Below are 27,137 nucleotides of genomic sequence, written 5' to 3' on the forward strand. Positions count from 1 at the left end.
TCATGTTGACAGCTAATTTTCAGGCTAATGCAATTCAAAACAGAAAAGATAATGAACCCTAAAAAACCAGAGTTTGTAAATGGAAATGCTGACAGACTCTTAACTCTAATAGCTATGCTATTGGGCACCACAAAAATAACAAAGCTAATTTTAATGAAGATTTGAAAGTAGATGAGGCATTTATCTTCAGTAATTATGGTGCTTCTGTAGAACTAATATATAAATGGAATTTAAGCTATTTAAATGACCAAAGGGAAATGGCAACTGTAGAAATAATTTTTGCTCAATGTGATTTCATGTAGGTGTAGCTGTATTGTAAAAGCTTTGCATTCCATATGAGAATTAGGAACATTCCAATTATAAACATACTATCATATTCTAAGTTTGATTTGAACAATTCTGTTTCCAGAAAGTCTAGATGAAATTTCCTGAAATGATGCTGCCTTAGTATTTGCTATAACAAAACACTTGAGACTAGGAACATTATAATGAAAGAAGGTTTACTTACCTCAACATTACAGAGACTGAAGAGCAAGGCACTGGTATTCACTTGACTCTTGTGAAGGCTTCATGAAAGGTGGCATCAAAATGGCAGAGAAAGTGAGAAGATTACATGTTGAGACAAGATATAACAAGCCAGGGAGAGGACTGTCACCTTCTTTTTTATAAATCTCCCTTGTGAATGACCCACATAAGCCCATGACTTAGTCACTTTTTCATCACCAAGACACAATACTTGACACAACTTAAAGGAGGAGAAGTGTATATTTACCTCACACTATGTAGAGGTTTTAGTCCAGAGTTGGCTGAGTCTCAACCAGAAAGAACCTGTAGAAGGGACCCTGGAGAAAAGCTTCTCATGTCATGGGGATCAGATAACTGAAAGAAAGAAAGAAAGGAACAAGGAGGAGGAAACACCCCACCAGGTCACAGAGCTAATTTCTTTGATTGGATTCCACCTCCAACATCACTTGTAGCTATAGCATTCTTACGATCCAATCATGTTTTGAAAACCTCTCTTATGCATGCATAAGGCCTCACAGGAGCACCTCAATATGAATCATAACTTCCCCTTCTCAGGGTGAATTTTCCATGGCCTAACTCCCTGTCAGTAATAAGGATCGATCACACCAAGTACCAACTTTCCATCACAAACTTGGGGCACATCTCAGACTATCACCAAGCTATGGAAGATAGTGTTATCAGTCAGTGTTTTCTAAAGGAGCAGTTTGAATGTGAGGGATATAAATATATAAGAATGTACAAATTGGTTTACAGTGGCCACCTACAGATTCTGGTGGGGAAGTGTCTGTCTGCACACTGGGGATCTCAGTGATCCAGTACAAGTTCTGGAACAGTGTGCAGTGTCCCATGGGGAGTCAAAGGTGTGCACCACAGGCAGAAGGGTCCATGATGGAAGTTTAATGGTCTGTTATGGAAGGCTAAAAGGTTTGTGCCCAAGGCTGAATGACCTGCACTGGAAACAAGGAGAGGACATCCATGGTGAAGGCAAAGACTGGAGCTCCTCCAAAGAAACAGAAGAGAGCCCTCCTTCATTTACCTTTTATACTACTTTGGCAACAATACCCTTAGGATGGGTCTTCCACACTCAGAAATATACTTGAGTTGGGTGTTTCCTGCTCATGTTTAGTATGCCTTATGTGCCACCTGTTTTTCCACTCAGTATACCTTGCAAAGCCTACCTTCAGCACATTGGTGGATGTAGGGAGCAGCGTGACCCCCCCATTGCTGCCTCCCCGCCTCCCTCTCCTATGGGCATATGATGCACCTGCCTACATTAACCATAATCCTCTCCTGCTTATGTCACATACCTGGATGTAACAATGACCCATCAGAAACCACCCTTCCTGTCCCACCAGCCCACCCTTGGCCTATAAAGGATGTGATCACTTCCTAAATAAAGGAGGCTTGATCGGATTCTCTCATCTTGCTTCAATCTCCCTTGGTCTCCCCCCTGTTTTATTCATCCCATTCCCCTGCCAGGTACACCCCATGGATTGATCTACGGGCCAGATCAAATGGCACCCAGCGTGGGGGCTCCTGGCACGGGGGAGTCAACGAGGGAGCTGTTCGAGAACACTGGCTAAAAGTGGAAACAAACTGAATCAAGGACCGAGGCCAAAAGTGAAAGCAAACTGAATCAAGGACCGAGGCCTGCATGGACTACTGCCCAATGTGCTGCCCCAGTCATGGTAAGTGAATGGCAACCCCATTCCCTTTCCCAGAGATGGGTCAAGCATTGAGCGAACATGAATTGTTTGTGGGAGGCCTTAGTAAGGCATTAAAGACAAGAGGGGTAAGGGTTAGAACAAAAGAATTATTGCAGTATTTTCAATTTATTCATTAAGTTTGCCCTTGGTTCCCCGTTGAGGGCTCTAAAGATACCAAGAGGTGGAAAAGAGTAGGAAATGCACTAAAAGATTATTATAGGGTCTTTGGTCCTGAAAAGTTTCCGGTGATGACCTTTGCATACTGGAATTTAATCTCTGAGCTGCTGACTCAGAGGCATACAGATCCTCAGATTGAGGAGATGATTGCATAAGGCCCCCCCAAGCTACACAGCTTTATAGTGCTCCTAAGATGGCGCCTGCCTCCGGCAAGGCTTGTGGCACCATTTTAAAGCTTTTTTTGGTCTGGAGGAACACAAACCAGCCAAATCGATTGCGGTAATAAGCTTGCGGTTCTCGTGGCCAGGCCCTCCCCTACAGGGGAATCAATTCAAAATTGGGAATGAAAACTAAACACCAAATTATACCCAAACTAAATAACTGACCAGGGCCTTGCCCACAGGAGTGTAAGTCATATCAGATAGAGATACATAGCTCCTGTTATGATGCTGTACAAGAATGTACTGGCAGGTGCCAGGGATTTAGCTCAGTGGTTTAAGTGCCTACCTTGCAAGCAGGCAGTTATGAGTTCGATCCCTGGTACCCGTAAAAATACAAAAATAAAATAAAATAAAATAAAAGAAAAGAAAAGAAAGAAAGAATGTACTGGCTTAGGTAATGCCACTTATTTTAGAGCCATACTTGCAAAAATAAAAATGGTAGCAGCCGGAGGGGATTGGGGCCTCAACTGCTCTGTATCAGAAAGCCCCATATACACCCAAGCCTGCTGCAAAGCTAAAATCAACAAGCTGGTCTGTTGGTATAAGAGGCTCCAATTCATGTCTCAGATGGGGGAGGTCCTCAAGACAAAATGAGAGAACTTTATGTTGAGGCAAAACTAAAAGAAATAGAAGATAATCTATTCCCAAAGATCAATTACCATCCATTAGCTCTCCCCAAATCATGGGGCATGGATTTAGACCCACAAACTTATGATATCCTTTCAGCCACTCACCATGTACTTAACCTCACTAACCCTGCTTTAGCGCAAGACTGCTGGTTGTGCATGGCCTTAGGCACTCCTATGCCCTTAGCCATCCCCTCCAACTCAACAATTGACCCCTCTCATGATCCACATAATTTTAACTGTAGACCTACCTTCCCAATCATTTCTAGTCCAGCCATTAATGACACCCAACATATCCATGACCTACCTACAGGGCTCTCTTCAAAATGATTCTACCCTTATAGATATGGGCCATCTCCTGTCTACTTCCTGTGCTCAATTTGTCAATCATACAGGCCCCCTGTGCCCCCGGACAGGACACATTTTTGTCTGCGGTAATAATAGGGCCTATATGTATATTCCAGCCAACTGGACAGGTACATGCATAACTGCTTCCCTCCTGCCGACATAGATATTGTCTCAGGTGACCAACCTGTCCCGGTGCCAACACTTGATTACATTGCTGGCTGCCAAAAATGAGCGGTAACACTAATCCCACTTTTGGTTGGAATGGGTATCACTGGCGCTGTGGCCACGGGTACTGCTGGCTTCACTGTTGCTTTAGATAAACATGCTGACCTGTCCAACCAGTTGTCTAAAGATGTTCAAGCCTTATCCTTTACGATAAAAACTCTCCAAAACCAATTAGACTCACTGGCAGAGGTCGTCTTACAAAACAGACGAGGGCTAGACCTGCTCACGGCAGAGCAGGGGGAAATCTGTCTTGCCTTACAGGAAAAATGTTGCTTCTATGTCAATCAGTCCAGTGTTGTACGAGGTAAGCTCCAAGAAATAAAAAAATGACTTCAACAGTGACGACAACAAATGGCTGCTAATTCCTTCTCCTTGATGTGGGGGGGGGGGACTTTTCCCTTACCTAGCGCCCCTTTTGGGTCTCCTAGTTGCCCTGTTGCTTCTCCTCTCTGTGGGTCCTTGTATTTTTCAGAGGATTATGATGCTCATTAATAACCGGATAGACGCGTTTATGGCAAAGCCCATTCAGATACACTACCACCAGCTGGAAATGGCAGATCAACAAACCTACCAGGAAGGAATTCCCACGAGTGGCCCATATGACAATGCGGCCTAACTGCCCTGGGCCAATGGACAGGCAGCCAGAGACGGGCAACTAGGACATATATGTTACTCCATCTACCGCCTCAGACAGGCACAGGACCAACTGCTGTCCTGTAAGCCCATGATGGGTAAGGCCTAGTTGGGTTCATGTAATGAGGTTCCTTGACCTAAGACAGGTGCTGTCCTCACAGGGCCTGCCATACTCCTGATTAAATAATATAGAGAGGAGATTTAGGGAGCAGCACAACCACCCAATTGCTGCCTCCCTGCCTCCCTCTCCTATGGGCATATGATGCACCTGCCTACATTAACCATAATCCTCTCCTGCTTATGTCACATACCTGGACTTGACGATGACTCATCAGAAACCACCCCATAGCCTCTTCCTGTCCCACCAGCCCGCCCTTGGCCTATAAAGGATGTGATCACTTCCTAAATAAACATGCTTGATCGGATTCTCTCAACTTGCTTCAATCTCTCTTTGTCTCCCCCTGTTTTATTCATATATGTATATAGCCTTTCTCCTATAGGAACTTGTAGCTTAATCATAGAGACAGAATCTTAAACAAAGGGAGAAACAGTCTTTATTACAGCAAAAACTGCCCTCTGGATGTTCCTGAGTTCCTCATGTGTTCTTAACATCCCTACAAGTGTTATTTTTTGGTGTGTGTTCATGCTTACCTCTCTGCATGTGTATCTAATAACTATAGACATTTGACTCAATGAATACTGAGTTTCAGTTTTGTTTAGATGTATTATCCTTTTTTTATCTTCATGGTAAGCCTTGGAAATATATAACACTTTCCATTTCTCAAGGGCATTTTTCTGACAAACATTTGAACACTTTATTTCCATTAATGAGACAATTAGCTAAAATAGAAACTCATCTACTTAAAAAGTCTTTACCACATTTGTTATCTAAGTTTTTTGGAGTCTTGGGTAGATAAAATATTAGTGACACACACTTGAAAATTACAAAATAAATTCTCACCAGTTATTTCCTTTGAAGCTCATAACAATTTAATGATTAGACAATTGATAGCTTATATTTTACTTTAAATGTATACAAGAATGATGAAGCAGAATTATTCAATTACTAAGAGAATGAGAAATGACTAAGAAATGAGAACTAAGAAAATGAAAATGTAAAGACAGTACAAAGAGTTGTTATATACCTCATACCTATTTTCTTTTGGTATTAACATCCTATGTTAACAATCTACATTTGTAACAATAGTAAAATCATATGTTTTTCATTGTTATTAACTACAGTCCATATGTGCTTTAGATTTCCTCAGTTTGCTTTTTACTTACTGTCATGTTTGTGTTATAGAATACCATTTTGAAAAACAGGTTACACTTATTTATAATGTCTTCTTATGGCACTTGTGATTACGGAAGATTCTTAGATTTTCTTGGTTCATGAAAACTTGATAATTTGAGATGTATTGCTCAGGTATGATGGGGATTGATTTACTAAAGACTAGATTGTGATTATTGGTTTTGCGGAAGCATTTCAAAGAGGAAAAGTGATATTGTCATCATATTACATCAAGGGTATATATTTTGAATATGTATTTCTGCAGTTGATGTTGTCTTTGATTAACTGGCTTACGTAGTATTGAGTTTCTCTACAGTAAATGTACTCATCTTCCTCTATTTTCCTACTACATTTATTTTAAAAAGCCATAGAGAGATCACATTCAGAACACAGTTCTTCTCTACTATTTTAATATCTATATATTAAATGTTAATATATAAATATATATTAATTTTAATATATATTTAATATATATAATTATATAATTAATGATTATAAAATTAATATATTTAATATATTATTTAAATGTATATATTCAATATATACATTTTAATATATATTTATATATAAATTATGTAATGACATCAATATTATATAGCTATGAATATAACATTAGGCTATAATCTAATACTACTGTACTTTTTTATTTTGTTTCTACTTTTGTTGTGCATAGCTCTTTGAGATGTCTCTTTTGTCCCTGCCCTATCTTTATCCATCTAGTGCTTTTTGGTTTTTGAACAGACTCTTACTTTTTGATACTTTAAGATCATCTCAGATGAACTTATATATTTTCTAGACATTTCTCCTAAAATATCTGACTCCTTTTATTGAAGAATGATATTTGAAACCAATATCTTGTGTGCTTAGTGATATTATTTTCCATCCAATTCTATTACTACTTAACTACATTTTGCATACTCTGAGCAGAAACAGATGAAATCAAAGCCACTTTTCTGAATGACTTCTATAAGAAAGTCACTCAGAAACCTATTATTTTGTTTTTTAAAACTTCCTCTTTCTGAACCAAGGTTCCTTGTAAGCTATTTTGGTGCAATTTTATGTTATTATGTGAAGTTTCTTGGTGTTTTCCTGTTTCATATATATGTATACAAAAGAGGAAGAGCTAAAAGGGGGTCATTTAACTTTGCAAAATGGTGTTTCACAGATCATACAGATAGTATTAAATACAAACTTAAAGTTACAAATTGCCTTTTGGTAACATTCCAGTCCACACACAAGCAACCTCTTTGACAATGACGCCAAGCCACACAGCTGTGTTCATTATTAATTAAGAAATAAGTTTGGGGTTAATCACATCAAACTTACAGAGAAATCATAGCCTGTGGAAATATTTGATATAAAAGAATTTATAATACTAAAAGAAAATAAAAGGTGTCTATATTTTCCTCTTTTGTCCATAATATTAAAAGATGAAGCTTGTCTACTAAAGGTGACTGGGTAGCGTAGTACATTTTATATACTTAATGAGTAGATAATAAGGCCTAATACCAACCAGCAAGATAATAAGCCACGATAAGGGAGAACTTCAGTATTTTTCCAAATCTAAAGTGTTTTATCCTTCAGAGAGGAAAGGAAAACTTTCAAGTTTCAAAGATTAAAAAAAAAAAAAAAAAGAAAAAAGAAAAAAAAGAAAAAGAAAAGTACGTAAAATAGAATCATGCTTCTCAAGTTAGGGATCATTTGAGAATCTAATTACAAGATGCATTTGGTTGAATGAATCTGGGGTGGGACCAGGGCTTCAGCATTTCAGTAAATGTGATAGTCTGCTGTCCTCACTTGAAAGCCGTGGTACAAAAGTCAGTAGGAAACATGAGCAGAGCTGATTTTATAAGAAGGAGAGTCAGAAAAGTTACATAATGGAAAATTACAGAACGGAGGAAAAAGAAGTAGCTGGATCAAAAAGAAGATCAAAATAAGAACAATACACACTTTAAATATAAATCATTAGCTATAAAAAATTCTACCATTCATTTTGCTCAGGAGGCTTTAAAGGTTCATGTATCAATGGCCTTCAAATCTGGTATACTGTGTAGACTGTGTCATCATGTCTGCTCAGAGTTAAAAAGAATACTGAAACTTCCTTACAGTCTAGCATCAATCGTTTTTTCCTTTTGTCTTCACCAAAACATCTATAAACTTAAGCGAGTGTGCAATGAGCTATCGAAATTAGCTCTTTTGAGGTTGGTTGTGTCTCAGTTCTCCAAGTTTATTTGATTGAATGCAGGTGAGTAGAGATTTTAAAGAAGAAACTACTTTGTGATGACAGATAAATTATCTTTCTGCAGCATGACATTATGTAACTTTAATTACATTTTTAATTTCCTGAGTTTTAGAAACAGTTTTCTGACTTATATCCACAGCTCATTAATTAAAAATGCACAAGAATTGGGCAAGAATGATCTTTTCTTTATTTTTTTTTTAAGGAGAGAAATGTTCTATTTTCTTGGCAGCCAGATTCCATTAACCTTTTATCTTTTAACTGTTCTTCAATGTGTGTGCTATAAAACAAGTTGAATATTCCTTCTGAAATGAATTATTCAGTCAAAACACTTCTGTTACCATATTATATAATAAAACAGCAAGCTATTGATTTGGCATTGCAAATGAACTACTTTTATTTCTTTTTTATATTGTAATTTATTTTATTCTATTAGTATCTATGCATGGATCTTGCAAGCCATTTTATTCACATGAGCTAAAACTCAGTTGAAATACATTAACTCAGAAAATTGAAAAGAAATATACTGTATCAGATAGATTTAAATACATGTGGTCATTAGATTTCCATAACATACAAATGAAGTATTTCTAGGAGCCACTCCAGGCTTCCAACTGTGAACAGAGATGAACGAGATACCTATAAACATAAAAAGCCCTATGGTAATTAAGGGGAAGCTTATGCAGGACCACATTGATGACTATCTTCAAAAATCAAGAGAATCAGGAGCTAGATAAAGCTCCTGGATAAAGCTTCATTGTTCAATCTGCTGTATGTAACTCTTGATACTTAAAGGGAAGTTGGTTCTGATCCTCACTCCTTGCAAATTTTTGTAGAAGCAATCTAGATAAAGATCTGCATAATTTGTAAAAGCCTTTAAAATGAAACTAACATGCAAAAATAATACTGTAATAAGTAATACTATTTCCTAATCACTAGCCACCTTGTACAAAATCATACTAAGAAATGCTTTTGTAACATACATAAATATATAGAATATTCAAAATTAAGAGATGCCAGACTCTAGAATAATTTATGCATTCCAGAAATCAGCTCCTTAAATACTATTGTGCAAGAGACAAAGTCTTTCTCGCATCATGTTTCTTTTTTTTTTTTTTTTTTGAGACAGCATCTCTATGCAGTTCAGGCAGGCCTTGAGCTCACTTTATAGCCCAGGCTGGTCTCGAACTCACAATGATCCTCCTGCCTCAGCCTCTGGAGCACTGGGATTACAGGAGTGAGCCACCATGCCTGGTTCTCATCATGGCACTGGGGCAATACTTCAAGACAGCAGCCAGCTAAAGCAGCCAGAGCAAAACAGAAGGAAGAACAAGGCTCTTTGCCTCCCTTATAGTGTATGCAGGAACCCCCCTCCCCACCATACATACCAGGGAGGGTGTAGCACTCACAAAATCTCTGTGTCTTCCTCTTGCACAGGATGAGGATATTTACAAATAAGGATCTTGGCTCCCTGCTGAGTCTCTTGGTTAAACTTCTAAACTTCCCAAGTCAACTCAGTGTGTCAATAATAACATTGATTTAACCCATTTTATGGGGACTGAAATATTAGCTTTTGATATCTCAGATGGAACAAGAGATCCAAAATAACTACTTCATAGTAGGGCAATAAATTAAAGTTTATCCACTTTTTTTTTTTTTTTTTTTTTTTTTTTTTTTGTAGCAGGGATCTAACTCATGACCTCATGCTTACTGGGCAGGTGCTTGCGCCACTGAGCTAAATCCCCAGCTATCCATATCTTCTTGCAAAACTTCTTTCATTTCTCCTTTCATGCCTTCACATTTCAATTCCAACTTCCATGTCTAAACAACCACAAATTCTTGTTGTCACAAAACATTAGATTGCATTTCTGAAAACTTTATGTCAGTGGACTCATTCAGTATATTTTTTTAGTTTTCTCTTTCCTTCTTCCTAATTATTTGAAATTCTTCCATGTTATAACATGTATAGAAATAATTTATCTTTAACTACTAAACAGTATTGTATCTCTTCGATAATCTAAAATCTGTATGTCCATCCAAATGTTGATAGAAATTTGAGTTGTTTAGGATTTTGAACACTAGGCAATAGTTGTTAAGAGCATTCATATACAAGTCTTAATGTACACAGATCTTTCATTTCTCTAGGGAAAGTGCCTAATGGTAGGGTACTGGATCATATGAGAGAATTATTTAAACTTTAATGAAACTTCCTATTGTTTACTAAATAGTTAAGAAATGTCCTTCTTTATTTAATTTCTTGAAAGTCTATACATGGATGGATTGTGTTTTGATCAGTTCCAGAAAATAGGAGAACTAATTTAAGAAGTGATAGATAAATACGTAGGTATTTAATTTTCCTTTGTGCTATTGTATATGTTATTGTTTGCCTAATTTCTTTCTTTTTCATAGGTTGAAGGTTGATATTTTTATGTTGTTACCATACTGAATTTGGTTATTGGTTCTAAAATTTTTGGTGGAATTTTTTTGGGTCCTGTATAAATTTTTATTTATTTATTTAATTTTTTTTATTTTTAAGAGAATAAAATTAAACAGAATAGAGCCATTCAAAATGAAAGTGAGAGCAATACAGCATTGCTTTGAAGCAATACTTCAAAACAATGTAATAGGGAATAAGCAATAACTTACATAGTACCTCCTGTTATCTTCAAAATAACTGTCCACAGCATCATATCTAATGAAATCAAATAAAACAGAACAGAATAAAACAAACAAAACAAAACCGTTAAAGTGATACTTCACAACAGGATAATAGGAAATCAACAGTGGCTATCATAATGAATCTTATTTTCTTCAAAATAGCTGCCCATGCCATCATATAAAATCAAATCAAACCAATCCAAGCAAAAGAAAACCAATCAAAACAGAACAATGAAAACAAAATAGAAGTTTAAAACAAAATATTAGGGAATTAACAATGGCTACTACCGTCCCTTTTTAGACATTTCCTCCCCTTTCACTTTCACATTATTTGTTGTATATTTTGGATAACAATAACTGCTTCGGCTTTTTATACTAGGGAGACAATATGATGTTTTCTCATATGAGTTTGTTTGTCTCTGCCATGCATTTATCCTGGGGTGGGCGCCCTATTTTTCCCCTCATTTCAACTTTGTCCCCATGTAGTGATCCTACTTGCTGCTGTTCCTAGGACCATGCTCGTTTTTATCTCTCTAGAATATCCTTCATACTCTTTGTAAGATTGATTTGGTGGTCATGAATTCCTTCAGTTGTTCTTTGTCATAGAAGTATCTGATTTCTGCATTTATTTTGAAATATAGTTTCATAAGGTATATCCGTCTAGGATGGAAGGTGTTTATTTTTGAAAACCTGAAATACTTTACTACAAGCTCTTCTTGACTTGATGCTTTGTGTTGAGAAATCTGCCATGATTCTTGTGGGTTTTCCTCTATAGGTGATCTCTTTGTGTGTGTGCGTGCGTGTGTGTGTGTGTGTGTGTGTGTGTGTGTGTGCAACAGCCTTTAATATTCTGTTCTTGTGCTGAATTTCCAGGATTTTGATTATTATATGTCTCTGTGTAGATTTATTTTGCTTACAGCTAATTGGATTTCTATATGCCTTACCTGGCTGTTTATCAGATCCTTTTCTCATGCTTGATGCTTAGGAAGTTCTCTGCTATTATTTCTTTCTTTTTCTTTTTCTTTCTTTTTTTTTGTACCAGAAATTGAACTCATGACTTCGTGCTTGCCAAGCAGGCATTTGTGCCACTGAGCTAAACCTCTAGCTGCTATTATGTCAGTAAATACTCTCTTTGCCATTTGTGTTGATCCTGCTTTTGCAGGATGTCACTATGGTTCTTAAATTATTTTTCTTTGTGTTGTGTTGCAGTTGTTGAAATGTTATTTCCTGGTTCCTGTTATTTTTAGGAGAGTTTCCTTTCATGATAGCTAGTTGCCATCTAATCTTTAAGGTCTAAAAGTCTATCTTCAGTTACTTTCAAGAGGTTTTGTCAGCTTTCAATGGAGGTTTTAGTTTCCTGGATATCTCTCCAACTCTGGTTCATTAATTCCAGTTCTTCTCTATATTGGTCATTCAAGGTTTTCCTCATTCTTCTATGCTCTACTTTTTTTAAATCTATGTCTTCTTGGATATTTTCAGCTATCCTCTTACTATATTTGTTATTTCTGCTTTTACCTAGAATATTATATCTAATGTGATTTCTTTTACAGCCTCATGAAGTAGTTTCTTTACTTCAGTTGCCATCATTCCAGGAATTTCAGTTGTGCAACTTCCACTTTCCTTCATACCAATGTCTCTTGGAATTGTTCTGTTTTGGCTGAAGCCTTTTGCTCTTCATCTTGACATTTTCCTGGATTCCTCCAGCCGAGCAGGGTGTGGGGTCCTGGGCACTTTGCATGTTGACTGCTCATCCAAGTTACAGGGATGAGTCGCTCACCTGGATTTCTCCTTTCCAGTTCCCCAGGAGGCAGTGGAGTATGGGCAGGCTTCTCAAGACACTTAGGGTTTCTCCAGGCATGTGCTGGTTAGCACTGGCTATATGCAGAAGACTCCTAATGGCCACCAACATGTGAGCAGGAGGTGGGCTGGTTGCTTCTCTGGCCTTTGGCTTTTTAAAAGACAATTCTCATCTCAGGTGTTTCTCAACAGTAACCTTTCAATAGGAACTTCTTACATATTTGGTACACACCAGGGGTTGTCTCTGGGGATAGCAACGTGAATAAAGATAAGAGATCATGCTCGTTTTTGGAGGTTTCAATCCATAATCAGCTGGTTCCAAGGCAAGGTGGCATGGCTGAGGAGCAGCTGTCTATGGCAACCATAAGTGACAAGAGCGAAAAGGCAAAGGGGGCATTTGTTTATTTATCTATTGAGGAAGTTTGAATATCAGAAATCAAACTCAGAACCTTGCACTTGCCAAGCAGTTGCCATGCCACTGAGCTGCATCCTTGACCCTGGGTTCTGTATACAGGGGATCATATCGCCTGCAAATAATGAAAATGTGAATTTTTCCTTTCCTACATGTATTTATTTTATCTTTTTCTTTTGCCTGATTGCTCTTGCTAGTGTTTTGAGGACCACATTGAACAGAAATGGTGATAGTGGGCATCACTGACTTGTTGCAAGTTTTGTAAAATGCAGATTAAAGTAAAACTGAGACTCTACCACAAAACAATGGATATTATAAAGAAATCAAATATGGTGATAGCAATTGCTGATGAGGCTGCAGAGAAGAAAGGAACTCTTCTACATTGTTAATTGGAGTGTAAACCAATATAACTGTTATAGTATCAGTAAGGAGATTCCTCAAAAGAGTAAAGTTAAAAATTTCATTGGACTGAGCCATTTCCCTTCCAGATAACTTCCAGCTATTCCCCTTCCAGATAACTTAATGACATCATATCACAAAAGTATGTGCATACTCATGTGTATAGCAACAGAATTCATAATAGTTAAACCCCGGAAACAGCTTGTAGGCCCATCAACAGATGATTGGATAAAGAAAATGTGGTATTTATATATAGTACAATATTAATCTACGATAAAGAGGGATAAACTTGAGTCATTCCTTAAGAATATATTGATTGGTAAAATATTCCAGACACACAAGCTTAAAGATTGTATGGTTTCTTACGTGAGAAATTTAAAATATAATAAATAACCCAAATCAAAGATATGCCTTTTGATGTCTTCAAAATAGCTTTAGATAACTTTGGACACAGTAAAAATCAAACAGAACAGAATAGAATACAAACAATAAAAACAAAACAATGAATGTAATAAAGAGTTCAAAACTATAGGTAGAAAATCCAAAACTGCTACCATAATATATCTTGTTATCTTTGAAATAGCTGCTCTTGCCATCGGATTTGACATGTTCAGACAAAACAAAGAGAACATAACCCAACTCAACAAAACAATAGAAATGATATAGGACTTCCAAAAAAGATCATAGGGAATCAACAATTGATAAAATCCTCAGATGGAGATCCCCCTAGATGTCACAGTATGTACCACTATCCTTTGAACGGACCGTCATATACTTGCAATGTTAATGAACACCAAAGCACCACAGACATCCAATTGCATTTTACTTCCATAGCTATCATAACAGCCTATGCTTCAGATAAGCCTGTCACTTATAGTGGGATGGGATAGTAGTGGATTGGTACTTCTTCTTTGCCAGCTTGTATGCCCGAAGGAGCTGGAGTCTATCTATTCCAGTTCGGTGGCGACCCATGCATGGAGCTAGTTTCCAGACTAGGCTTGCTTGCTGAAGCAGCTTTGTTCTCTTTACCTATAGTCCACAAGTGGCACTGTCTCATAGGGGGAACCTGGGGTTTGTCTGTTTCAGTGTGGCAGTGGTGCACACATGGCACTGTTTCCCCAAGAAGGGCCTTCTTAAATGTAGGAAGAAGTGAAAGATGCTTCAGCTATTGGATTAAGAAGAAAAGTCTCATATACCCCTTACAACACCCATACCAAAAAATGAAAATTAAATAACTTTAGGGAAGATAAGGGGTCTTCTTTTCATAATCATCTGTGTCTATTTATATTCATCTCTATCAGAATCTCATGCAAGATGAAGTAGGTGCTGATTCTTTATTTTGGTTGCACAGACTCAGAGTAAAAAAGCAAGGGAAAAAATGAAGTTCTAAAGATGGAACAAACTGTAAGGTTCTGCACTATGGCTCAATTAAAACAAACAAAAGCAAGGTGGGTGATTACTTGGAAAAAAAATTGCTTGATTTCTGGAGAATTCTCTAGATCTCCTGAAACTAGAAACCACTCTTTGAAACACTCCATCCAAATACTAAATAAATATATTTTATTTATTTAAATAAATATGAGGAATAAATGTATCTTTTCTTTAAACCATCTTTCAGTATTCTCCTTACAGGAAATGAACTTCCATTATTTAAGGGTGACCTTATCCTGAAACGTATGATGTTCTAGCAGAAAAATAATCAAAGAATAAAACCTCCCCAACACTGTCTTCTAGTTTCCCTTGCTACTGTAGTAGAAACCCTCAAGAGGGAGTTAGATAATGCAGTTCCCTCTAAAACATCAGCCTCTGCTCCCATACTGATAGCCAGGGAGGGGCTTTGGAGGCACAAAGGGAGTGCTGGAAGGAGGGAAAAATGTGGACAGTGCAGGTGGAGGAGGAAATGAAGGCACTGTACACAGCTTTTCCTCTGTTTACTCATTGCTTCTCTTTATTTATGTGTTGTGCGCTTTCTATAAAGAGGATATCCATAAAATCTTGTTTATTTTGGTACCCTCAGAATTGTCACCATTTGTCCTTTCTCGAGCTTTCATTTGACTTTGTCTTACCCACAGAGTGCTCCTTTTTTCTACTTTGATCTCTAAATCTCATTCATTCTTTAACAAGTGCCAAGAAGTTCCAAATTAATCTGCACAATGTATGAGAAAGTATTTTGGGAAAACAAATGTCAATGCCGTACCTCACCTTTGAGTAGAGAATGTTACAACAAAAATAGTGGAAAGATTTTGTTTCCCTCTTTGAAATAAGACAGTCAGGATTGGGAAAATACATGATGAGCATTAAAAGACAATTGTAAAACAAATGGAAATTCAATGTTGGTAACTTTTCTTAATAGATTTTACCAGAAGTTTAACAATACAGAAAATAATGAATTTTCAGACACAAAGAGTGATGAAACTAGCATTCAAGTAATGCACCCCAATAGCATTAATATAGGATAAATGTTCTGATATCAACATGCCAAAGGTTTATTTTCTGGAATTGTTTTGTGACTTTAGGCAAGTGATTGATATTCCTGAGCTTATCTTCTTCTACATAGAATTAGATCTATCTTACACAGTGTAGAGTGAACATATTTTCTTTGAGGCAGTATCTGAAATATTAAAAATAAAATTTGAATGGATAGCATATTATTCGAATACAATAGGATAAAACCTTATCATTCAATACAGGAAACAGTCAGTACAAAACAAATACAAAAAGAGAGACAAAATATAGGTGACTGATAAAGCTTCCTAATATTGTTATATTTCTAAATGTACATACAATCTTAAAATGACAAGAGTATATGGTTTCAGATATTTAAATTAGGCAGACAAATAACTTATACAAAGCAAATTTCATCTTTTACAAGCATAAGTATAGATGACACTTTAGAAATGTATTACATTCACTCAGCCCAGTATTGTAACAACAATTTATAGCACTGTATGCTTTATACATTTCAGTTTAATAATCTCATGGAAAAAACTTATTTGGTAATAAAATTACTACAGAAGAAATCAAAATGCATGATAGCATTATTAGCTTGTTTAAAGCAGAGAGAAAAGTTCATTTGCCCTTGGCTTCTTGATTTCTACTATGAAATGTACAGCAAAAAAAATAGTAATATCTATTTGCATTGAGTCAAGGTAACTGACTCATTTCAAGATTAACTTTAGGTCACAATATAGCATGTGTGATTCTTAAGAAAATGATTAAATAAAAAATTTCCAACATATAGAAGTAGAAAAAGACAAGAATATTCATCACTTTTTTAGTTAGATTGGTATCGCTGAGGTAAGAAACAGACTTGTTTACCATTGTTCAATGATGAACTCTGACTTCTGGTGCAAAGAAAGAAAAATTTTTTCAAAAGTAGCATCTTCCACAGTTGGAAAGAAGGTAAAGGAATCATGCTGATATTTGAATATGGCTGAAGTTTATACTGAAAATAACAATAAAAATTAGCAAAAGAGTGATGCACTTTAGAGAATGTATGATCATGACCAAGAAGCACACAAAATTGTCATAAACAGTATTTAATTATCAAAGAAATACAGAGTTCAATGTTAGTGACATCCTGTAGAATCCATAGAATGGTTGATACAGAACTGAGTTATACCACTTGTTGCAAGTATAGGGAGCAATAGAGCTTCACACGTAGCTGCTATTTCTGAAACATTACACAAGAATTGCAAGACTCTCAAGTTCTTTTGTCTATAATATTAAATTAGCCATGATACAGCAAGTTCACATTCAAATTTCTACCAAGAGAAGGAAAAATTAAAACTTACCAATTTATTTTCACTCAGTTGCTTAAAGAAGAAGTATTATTAATAGATCATAAATAAAAACAAAACAAAAGAGCAATCTCACAATATCCTTCATCATAAGAATAGATAAATTGAACCCAGCTTCTAGAATAGGGCAGTTATTATTCAGAAAAACACAAAATACTTATTTTAAAGTTGATAAGTATATGTTAATTTTTCAATGGTCTTCTTTTCACCTACAAAGTAATTTACTTATTTGTTCTCATACATATTCTAACAACACATTGACATGAGAAAGTGATGTCTTACAATTTAAAAATGATCCCATAATAAGTTTCAATTTCTGTATTATTTTGGTTATTTTCTAACATCTAAAATACTTCTTTAAAATGAACTTTATGTGCTAAAGTTTTAATTTCTTTCTAATCCTCATGGTACTTTCTTTTTGCTCTATGTGAACTATTTGTGGAAAGTATTTAGGTTATGTGAATAAATGTGCAGTAAAATGTCTAAATTTAGTTTTAGTTTAGCATTATTTCTTATTTATGTGTGATTTCTTTTCTTCTGTAAAATTTGTTAATATATTTTCTAAAAACTGTATTCATTTTGTCCAGTATTTTAAATTTACTATGGGCTGGGGATGTAGTTTAGTGGTATACCATGTGCCTAGTGCGTGAAAAGTCCTAGGTTCAATTCCCAGCATAGTTAAAAAAAAATGTACTGTAAGTTTACTAATGACATAAGAAAGCAATTCAAAATTCAGTATGCTAGAAAAACTGATGGGGGAAAGGGGAAAGGAGGAAGAAAAAAGGGAAATGTTACTTTTCTCTCATTGCTGAGATAAAATAGCTGATGCCCAAAATTAGGGAAGGATAAGTTTATTTACCTTACAATTTTGTTGAGGTTTCAGTCCATGCTCACCTGGCTCCAAAGCATGGTAGTGTGGTTGAGAAGGAGCTGTTCCTGGTGGTTGCAAATGACAAGAGCAAAAAGGACAAAAGATGAAAGTTCATGCCTTGTTCTCTTCCTTATATTGCATGTCAGCTCCTAGTCCCTGGATAGGTGCAGCACTCACACCACCAATCCCAGTACTAGACAATAAACTAATTGAAAATGCTAGATTCAGCTGCCTCCATGATTGCATGAAGTTTGGAGGGGCCATCTGAACACAAACCATAACAAGATAGTCAAGATAATTATACAGTTTCTCTTAGTTCATTGAAAGAAAGATTTATGTTTCTATTGTTTGAATAATATTTCATGCCTGCATCTTGTACTCTGAGTAATAACTATGACGATAGCAATAATCCATGTATTGATTATTTTTACCCTTTCTAATAGCCTGATTTGAAACCCTGTTTTATTTTGTTTTTCTTTTTTTAAAATAAAAAAAATAAAATTTATCCTTTCATATTTAAATCTACAAACTACCTTGAAATAATTTCTATATATGGTGTGCTATAGAGATTATTTTTTTCTCAAAATAGATAATTAGTTGTCTGTGCCCTATTTATTGAATGACCCACATTCTCCCATGTGACCTACAGAACTAACTTTCACCTGTATAGAATTGCTTGGAAGTGCATTATTTCAGGGAGCAAAGGAGTAATTAAAAATTGTTGTGAAATACAAAAATGCAATATGTTTTTAATAAGTAAACATAAGTAAACTTCCTTCCAAAAGGTTTTTTTCTTCACTTTTTTCCACAGCAAGAGTGACATTTGTAAATTAAGTAAAATATTAAAGGGTTTGGCATTTTCACTGTTCACACCTAGTTCATACTTTCATTTATCCTCCCCAAAGATGCTCTCTTCTCTCAGATAGGACTCTTACATGGCACAGTATCATTTATGTCAGTGGCAGGTCAGTCGCCATTGTGCAGTGAAATCTGCTGGCATACACTACACTTGTGTTCAGGCGTCTGTTAGCTGGTGCATCCACTGCACACACATGCAGTGGTACTGGTCAGGTAGGTCTTTGATAATAGTGTACAATGTTTCCTCCAGTTCTTTCAACAATGGAGGGCTCTAGTGGGTTCCTTGTTGTTTAAGAAGGGCCCAGAAGCTTTATCATTGTCTTGCTACAACACACTCAGATAAGATGAAATTGGATGAAATGAGGAATGTTTTGCCTTCTAGATACACTCTTCTCATTTAACCATTACATAAGCCAAATTTGGCTCACAAAAATCTCAGAGTCTGTATCAGCTATCTCATAGTTATTTTATAGTGATTTTTTTAGCAATTGCTAAATACTTTCCTGATATTTTTTCAATACCCCCATGATTATGCAAAATGAATGTTTCTTACCCATAAGTATTCATTGACTGCTCCAACTAATTAGACTATAAACTCTATCACAAGGGCAAGTATTTATGTTTTTTTTTGTTTGTTTGCTTGTTTGTTTGTTTTTTTTTTCTGACTGCTCTGTCTGCAGAGCCTGGGACATATCATGAGGCCTCCAAAGTACTTGTTGGATAGATTTCTTTTTATGATTTCCCTGCTCCACTAGGTTTTTTCCAACTGCAGACTCTTCCTTTTGTTATACAGCTAGTGATTATCACAGAGTCTGCTTAATGGTAGATACTTAATCAATTTTTATTGACTAAGTGCCACAATACGGTTTTACCCCATCAAATTAATTGCAAATTAAAAGTAAGATAGAGTGAACAGAAAAGTTTATTTGAAGTTCTTTTCCAGAGGTTGGCTTCCTTCTACTCAAAACATTTTTTTTTGTCTTTTCCAGGTAAATTCCTTTCTGCTAAAATTCTATAGTTTCATACATCATACTCTTTCTATCATGCATCACATTTATATTTTCTATTCACGTTGAATGGTTTAGGACAAGAGCTGTATGCTATTAAACTTTATATGAAGTCAAATCAGTTATTTTTTCTCTCCAGTGTTTCATGTTTCCCCCCACAAAAAGTAATATGCAAATGAATTACAAACAGGGCGCTTTTATGGTTTTTCAAAATCCATTGCAGGGAAAGTGTGCTTTTCACTGCATAGTCATCTAATGGGTAGAGAAAACTAAGTAGTTATGTTATCTTAGTAGCAAAGAAACCTTAAGTCAACCCGGTGGAATGAGTACATTTAATATATATTCCTAGTAAGATCCAGGCCTTCTTTGTATGATAGCTCATTTAGCTCTGTTTTAGAGTCTCAGTTGTTTCCTTAGAATTATATAGCAGTGTTCTGAAAAACTACTGATCTTTTCTGAAAAGAACTCTTTTCTAGCTCCTGTAACCTCCTTGACAATACGGGTCATGTCTTGCTTACCACTGTGTTACTTGTGTTTAATAAATGCTTTTTAGGTGGGTAGATGGATGGTTGGATGCATGGATGATGGATCAATTAATGAACAGCACGTGACCTTTGATGAACTATTTTGCACCTTGTGATTCTTTGGCTGTTTCTGTAAATCATTTTCTTTTCTCTGGTTCATTCCTCTAACCTTTGATATTTTCACATTAATTAATCCTTCAACTCTGAATAACCAAAACTATTTTCAAAGTCTATAATTACACTGTCATCTAATTATTAGCGTTGTCTAAACATTAAAATATTACCTCCAAACCATGGATAACATTTTTATATATTTTAATTTTTAAAAAATAAAAATTCTTGTATTGTATTTTGTCTTTACAAATACTGCATTATATTCTTTGTATATGTGAAGATATTCAAGTTCAAAAAGAGTTAAATTCCTAGACAGGATTTCCATGCAGTTTGGCTACACTTTTAAAGCTGTGTTGTAGATAGTAAGAGGTAAATATGAAGACATAGATAATGAGAAAAAAAAAGAAAGAAAGAAAGAAAAGATTTGAGATAAGAGTTTAGAGCATGGCCAAACTGGGGACCTTTAAAATATAAAATCCCAGATTACCTGAAGCAGAATAGTGACCAGAACCCTGCATGTGGACCTCTTGTGAGAACTCAAGGAGGTTTTCCAAACATTGGCCTAGACAAGCAGCCAGCTTGAGGAGAGGATGATACAAATGGACCATCCACGCTGAGCTTTGGCCACTGTATTCTCTCTCACCTGGATGGCCTGTCTCACCCTGAAGGGTACTTCCCCACCTACAGTTACTTGCCCCAAACTTGCTCTGCAGAACAGAGCAAGTCTTTTCCTACCTTTAATAAAACTTTGCTATTGTGTGTGCTTGTCTTGATTAATTCTTTGCTCAGAACAGAAAGTACCTCGAAACCACCTCCAAAGGAGACTCCAACACCCTAAAATGCAGTAACAGGATAGTACTGGTGTCTCTAATTCAGTGGAAATATGCAACTGAAGGTAAATGTCAAATGGAATTTAGATTACCATAACAATAATTGAGTCCCCAAATTCTGAGAATATCCCTCATAACATGCAGAATCATTCAAGAAGGTAATCTAATAAAAGAAAGTCAAATGAAGTAGAATGATAAGTGAACATTTGGAGATTATATGGTTTTAATAATACAATTTTAAAAACACTTTGTACTCCAGATTGAATATTTTTAATATTTACATATAGCCACCTGATCTGAGCTCTCTGCTATTTATAGCAAATTTTGAATATTTTTACATATTAGTGATACTTTTATATACTTACTGATGTGTTAATAATTTTATGGTAATCGTTTAAAGTCTGATTATTGGTAAAATTAGGCTATCTTTCTAGGTTTAAGTGAGATTTTAATCTCCTATTTTACATTTACATTATTTACAGTATCAGTACAAATGAGACAGATGGTTTAGAATGAATTCTGTGTGTTTCACACAATTTTTCTCTCCTCTTTCATTATCACAGTTCTAAATTCATCTAACAAAATTTCTGACAAATATTAGAAATCTAAGAAATATACTTGAATTGAATGGAATTTAGTCACCTTTGTTGTCATCATTCCATGACTATGTTACTGAGATTTTTGGGTGCTCGAGTTTCCTTCCAGGTTTTTTTTTTTTCTTTTTTTTTTTTTTTTTTTTTTTTTTTTTTTGTCCTGAGCAAAGAATTGCTCAAGAGATGTGCAAACAATAGTAACCCTACTTTTAACATTCATTAAAAGTAGGGTTAAGAAACAGTTTCTGCAAAGCAAGTTTAGGCCAAGTGAAAGGGGGAAAATCAGTGCTCTTTGCAGGACAAGAACGGGCTGATGTGAGACACACCATGGCACTGTCCTTCTGTGGCCCTCACTCATCTGGCAGAGGTCAGCTCTGGTCCATCCTGTCCAAAACTGCACAACTTCTCCCCAGAAAAAGAGCAGGGTATGGGGAACTATTCTGAGGGTATGTCCTGGGAATTTGCAACTAACACAGCTAATCTCCCAGTCAGTTTGCCACACCCTAATGTCATTAGGTAAGATAAGGAGACTCCAGGACCCCAAAACTTGGTATCCATCCGATCATCATCTACTTCTAACTACCACCATTTGAACACCAACCGACATCCCTACAGGAAAGGCATCTGTGATATCATAATCTAATGAGAATCACAGAATTATTTTACTTTTAACAATTTGGCAACCAATAAAAATTTTAAGAAGCAGATCTAGCCCTAAGCTCAAATTTATTAATTCACTTATTTTAGGGGAAAGAAATCAGTGTACCTAGACAACATGAAAACCCAATAGAAAAGTGGCATTGTACATTGAGTTATATTTAAAATAATTTGTTTTAGAGACATATTCCTATTAGCAATTTCATTCTGTGAAAATTTCCATGAATTTTAGCCACATACAAATTGACTGCTTCATTCATGCATGCTTACGGAAGTGCATGTTTATGGAAGGGACTGTGAAATAACCCTCAAAGCATACATCTCAGATAAGAAGCTTACTCTGCTTACTAAGGGGGAACATAAAGGTCAAGGTCTGAAAACTCAGAATGCAATAGTTTCATCTCAGCACAGTATTATTATGTGACTGTTAGAGAAGCAAATTGGGTTACAAAGTTATTTTTCTTTGAAATCTAGAAAAAATTACCATGGTGTAATGTATAAGCTTCAAGACTTTTAGCTGTATGGTTGCTCCTTTATTTCAATGACAAATAGAGACTAGATGCTGTAGTGAAATTAGATTGTAAAAATGTTAGAATATTATTAAATTTTTTCCATTCAATTCATATCTCAGCATGATACAAAAGAAAAGATTTGAGCTTTGAAAAGAGAAAAACCCTAGTGTGAAGCTCAAACTTGCTAATTATTGTTACTATTATTAATATTTAGTGTGGCCTTAAGCAAGGTTCTTAACTTCTTGATATCATTTTCTGTAACACTGAGTTAATATTATTTTGCAAATATGAGAGAAAATTATAGTCCCATAAAAACTTTGACTACGAGGTCTGTAGCATTGCAATTCCAGCCAGAAGGTACTGAAATTCATAACAGTGAAAAAAATATGGATACACAACACTAAAGTGGTATTATTGAGGGGAAGGAGGAAATCAGATAGTGAAGAAGTAAAAAGTGATTCTGAACAGAGGAAAGACATTTCAAAAAAAAATGGTACCTTCTCCGGACTGTGTCTGAGAATTCTCGAAGTTGAGGAGAGGCACTTGAACCAGCCTAAACATCAAAGGTTTGGAAAGCCCTCTCTCCATTGATACTGGAGAAATATAACTTCCAACGATGCAGATGTCACATGTGCCACCTACATGTCCCCTGAAGTCAAACAATGAATTCTGAAGGACAGAAGAGATTGGAAGTAGAAAAAGTTTATTGCGGAGTAACTCCTGAGTGATAGCAGGGATTCAGAGTGGGTTGCCACTGAAGTCCTTTGCTTGGGTAATTTAATGTAATAAAAGTTACAGTGTGGATCTTACAAGTGTCAAACTACAACTTGTAGGATTACAAGTATAGTCACTTAGCCAATGATGATCCAATAGGAAATAAGGGGACTTAACAGGGTACATAGTTGATATCATTAGCCTTGGCTTAGTTATGACTTCCAAAACAGGAGCATTTTGGGAAGGGATGAGTGCAGAGGTTCTGGTCACCCAGCCAGGTGTCTGATGAGTATCTGAACCTAATGAACTTGGTGGTACTAATCATAGTGCTGCTTATCCCTTAGGTAAGTGTGTCAGTGGGGTCACTGTGACTTTATTTTGAAGCCTGTCTTCTTCAGATGTGCCTCCAGCCACAATTTTGATACCTGTATTTTTCATTGACTTTCTCAAGAGCCCAGTCCTTTTCTGACCATGTATTAATTTCTATCCCACACAGCTGTCTATAATACTGTCTCAGAAAAAAGAATTTTCAGAAGGCACAGGAAGGGTTTTTTAGGTAGTGATTTATAATGTGCTCAAGTGTGGAGTGCAAGAGCTCAGAGAAATGAAACACATTACAGTTTGGAACTGGGTAAATGTATACATTTTTGGTGGTGGAAATCTGTAAAATTTAATTATCTATAGTCTTGGTCTTGGTGTGGTAGATGAGAGAGGATGATTCATCCATAGTAAGAGAATCTTTTTGTGCTTCGGATGGTGGTCTAATTTACAAGTAATGAGGAGACGTATTCTTAGGTGAGAGTAGATATTTGCAAGTATAAAGGAAATGGCTAAATCCACTTGCAGGTAAGAAGGTTTTGCCCATCCTTATTATGCCCTGGAAAAAGAGAAAAAAATAAATCAATAAACTGGTTTGTAGTCTGAAGCTGAAGTTTTCATTTTTAGAATTATGATTTTTTTTTGGTACCTTTCTGTCTAGCTTTCATTTTTTTCCTGTATGTTCTCAGTACTACAATAGTGACATCCAGGAATTGAACAAGAATACCTTTTTGAAGATATTTCCTGGTAGGAGGAAAAGCAAAGGCCAATTCTGTGACACAATAAAATGCAGTGAGTCTAAGGAGCAAGATCAATGTGAGTGAAACAAAACAAGCAACATACAATGGAGGAGACAGAGGTCAGTAAGGCACTATAGATAGGTTATTCAGTGCATTATCTAGATACAGAACATCTGTGCCCAATCAATATTCTTACAGTAATCTTCCAATCTCTATTGTGATAACATTTGGAAATGAGAGTAATTCGGAATTATTTGGGTCAATTTTAGCAGGTTTTAGGTGAAATCATTTGAGAAACAAGATCTGTTACATTTATCACGCTAGTAAAAGCTCTGGTGCTTAAGGCACCAGAGATGAACAATTTTCAAAACAAAATAAAACAAAACAAAAACATCTTAAATCTGAAGAACAAAGATGGTTCTACTTTTGTACAGTCACGGTCATTCCAGTTAAGCTTCACTGGATGTTCTTTTGTTCTGTCCGGGCTATGAGGTGTAAGTCTAAACTTGCTGAATTTTATTAGAAGACAAAAGAAATGCATCTGGCTGTTAAAAACCAAAAAGGGAAGAAGCCTTCCTGTCAGACTTCTGGTGAGGGAAGGGAGATTTTTGAGAGTGAGATAGCAAGATTAAAGAGCTCACATCAGCAATGACAGCAGGCAGCATGGAGCAGAACAGAGCACAGGAGCAAGAGCTGCTTGGGTCATTATTGTATAACTCTTATACAGGGTGTTATCTCATATTTACATTCTTACATGGTGTTGTAACTGGTGCATGTAAGTTTACCTGTGCTAAGTCCTGGTTATATAACTACTCCACTGTGCACCTGTATCAAACAAACTGGGTCACACTCTCAGGTGTCCTAAAATACCACTGAGCTTTGAAGCAGTCTAAGTGGTTCCCCACACCATATATTGTCTAGAGGGGTACAAACTGACAAACAAAAAGAAAAGAAAAAAAAAGTAAAAGTTAAATAAGCATGGTGGTGGCCAATTCCAAGTGGTATCCAGCCTAGTTATTGGAAACACAATTCACAATGGCTAATTTTATGTACTTCCATAAAGCAAATACTGTACAGAAACCAATGCAATCACATAAGAGCTGGGGGTTAGCTCAGTGGTACAAGCACCTACCTGCAAGCGTGAGGTCATGAATTCAACCCCCAGTATCCCCCCAAAAGAAATATGTACTTCCCTAAGGAATAAGTGATATTATAATCCCAAGCTTTTGGGGCTTCTCATTAACTCTCGGGATGGGCCTCCTCTCCCATGCATTATGACTAAGTTAAGACTACTAAGATAAAAAGAACACTCCAAATCTAGATCCTTCTCAGCATAAAATCATCTCTGCCCTCTGTAGACATCCCAGGATTATCGACTGCCTGCTGAGTTATCAAACTCTGAATCTTCTGCTAGCCTCTGCTATCACTGTATACACCCAGTGCATTGCACACACTCAATAAACAGTGCCTCGTTTGAAGTACCTAGGTCTTTGCCCATTCTGAGGCATTGACCTCTCAGCCCTCATCATGCATTACTAAAATTTTCTCTGTTTCTTTTACTCTTTGCCATACCCCTCAAAAAGGCAATTTGGGATCTTGGTCAGGTCTCTGATACCTCATGACAAGACAAGATGGCGGTGAGTCATGTGAGGAGACAGAACTATGACCTTGAGAGGGAAATTACCATCTGGGGAAAAGTACAGGGACTTTGAGCTCAAAATGAAGTAAATTTGGGTAGGCAGCTTCTAAGACTGGCAACCTAAAGTTAATCACAGATATTTTTCCATACAAAGAGCACAAAAGCTGAGGAAAGCATGGTGGAGTATTGAAACATAGAATCCTCAGGACATATTAAACCCTAGGTTACACAAACAGTGCTTGAACTATCTGTTTGGGAAATGGGATGACAACAGATGCTCTGGTTATCCTTTACTGATTCATACCTGCAGTGAGAAAGGGAAAAAAGGAAAGTTAAACTTGAAGTGGTCCTCTAGGTCTCTTACAAGCTTAGAGCACAAATCATGGAGGCCATATGTTCCTCTGGTAACAAATCCCACGTGTGGGACACACCACTCAGCTGTTTCTGGCATCTTGAGAAAAGTTTCTGGGTTCTTTAGCCTAAGGAAAGAAGAAAACAAATTCATGATGAATTCATGAAAGAAAAAGTGCACAAAGAACCTGATCATCTGTTCTTGGCTCCCTTAGTCAATTCCGTTACTGTCCTGGGGGCCTAGAGTCCCCTTCTGGAGGCAAATTCTAGGTTCCTTCTTTCCTGAGCTGACAATTGGTCATGACAAGCACAAAAAGAATTTTATTACATGCAGTAGAAGAAACAGGTTATA

General features: G+C 36.3%; 1 long non-coding RNA gene across 1 annotated transcript; it reads right to left on the bottom strand.

Moving 5' to 3' along the window:
* Window positions 1–23,709: 23,709 nt before the first annotated feature.
* On the bottom strand, window positions 23,710–26,898 carry LOC134473354 (uncharacterized). The gene is made up of 3 exons (XR_010043601.1): window positions 26,739–26,898; window positions 24,705–24,799; window positions 23,710–24,614 (listed from the first exon to the last, which is right to left on the bottom strand). It is a non-coding gene; the product is annotated as an uncharacterized LOC134473354 (long non-coding RNA).
* Between the last annotated feature and the right edge of the window lie 239 nt (window positions 26,899–27,137).

The sequence above is a fragment of the Cavia porcellus genome, unplaced genomic scaffold, assembly GCF_034190915.1.
Source record: "Cavia porcellus strain 051 isolate PalLab524CR breed Dunkin Hartley unplaced genomic scaffold, mCavPor4.1 scaffold_1, whole genome shotgun sequence".
Classification (NCBI taxonomy): domain Eukaryota; kingdom Metazoa; phylum Chordata; class Mammalia; order Rodentia; family Caviidae; genus Cavia; species Cavia porcellus.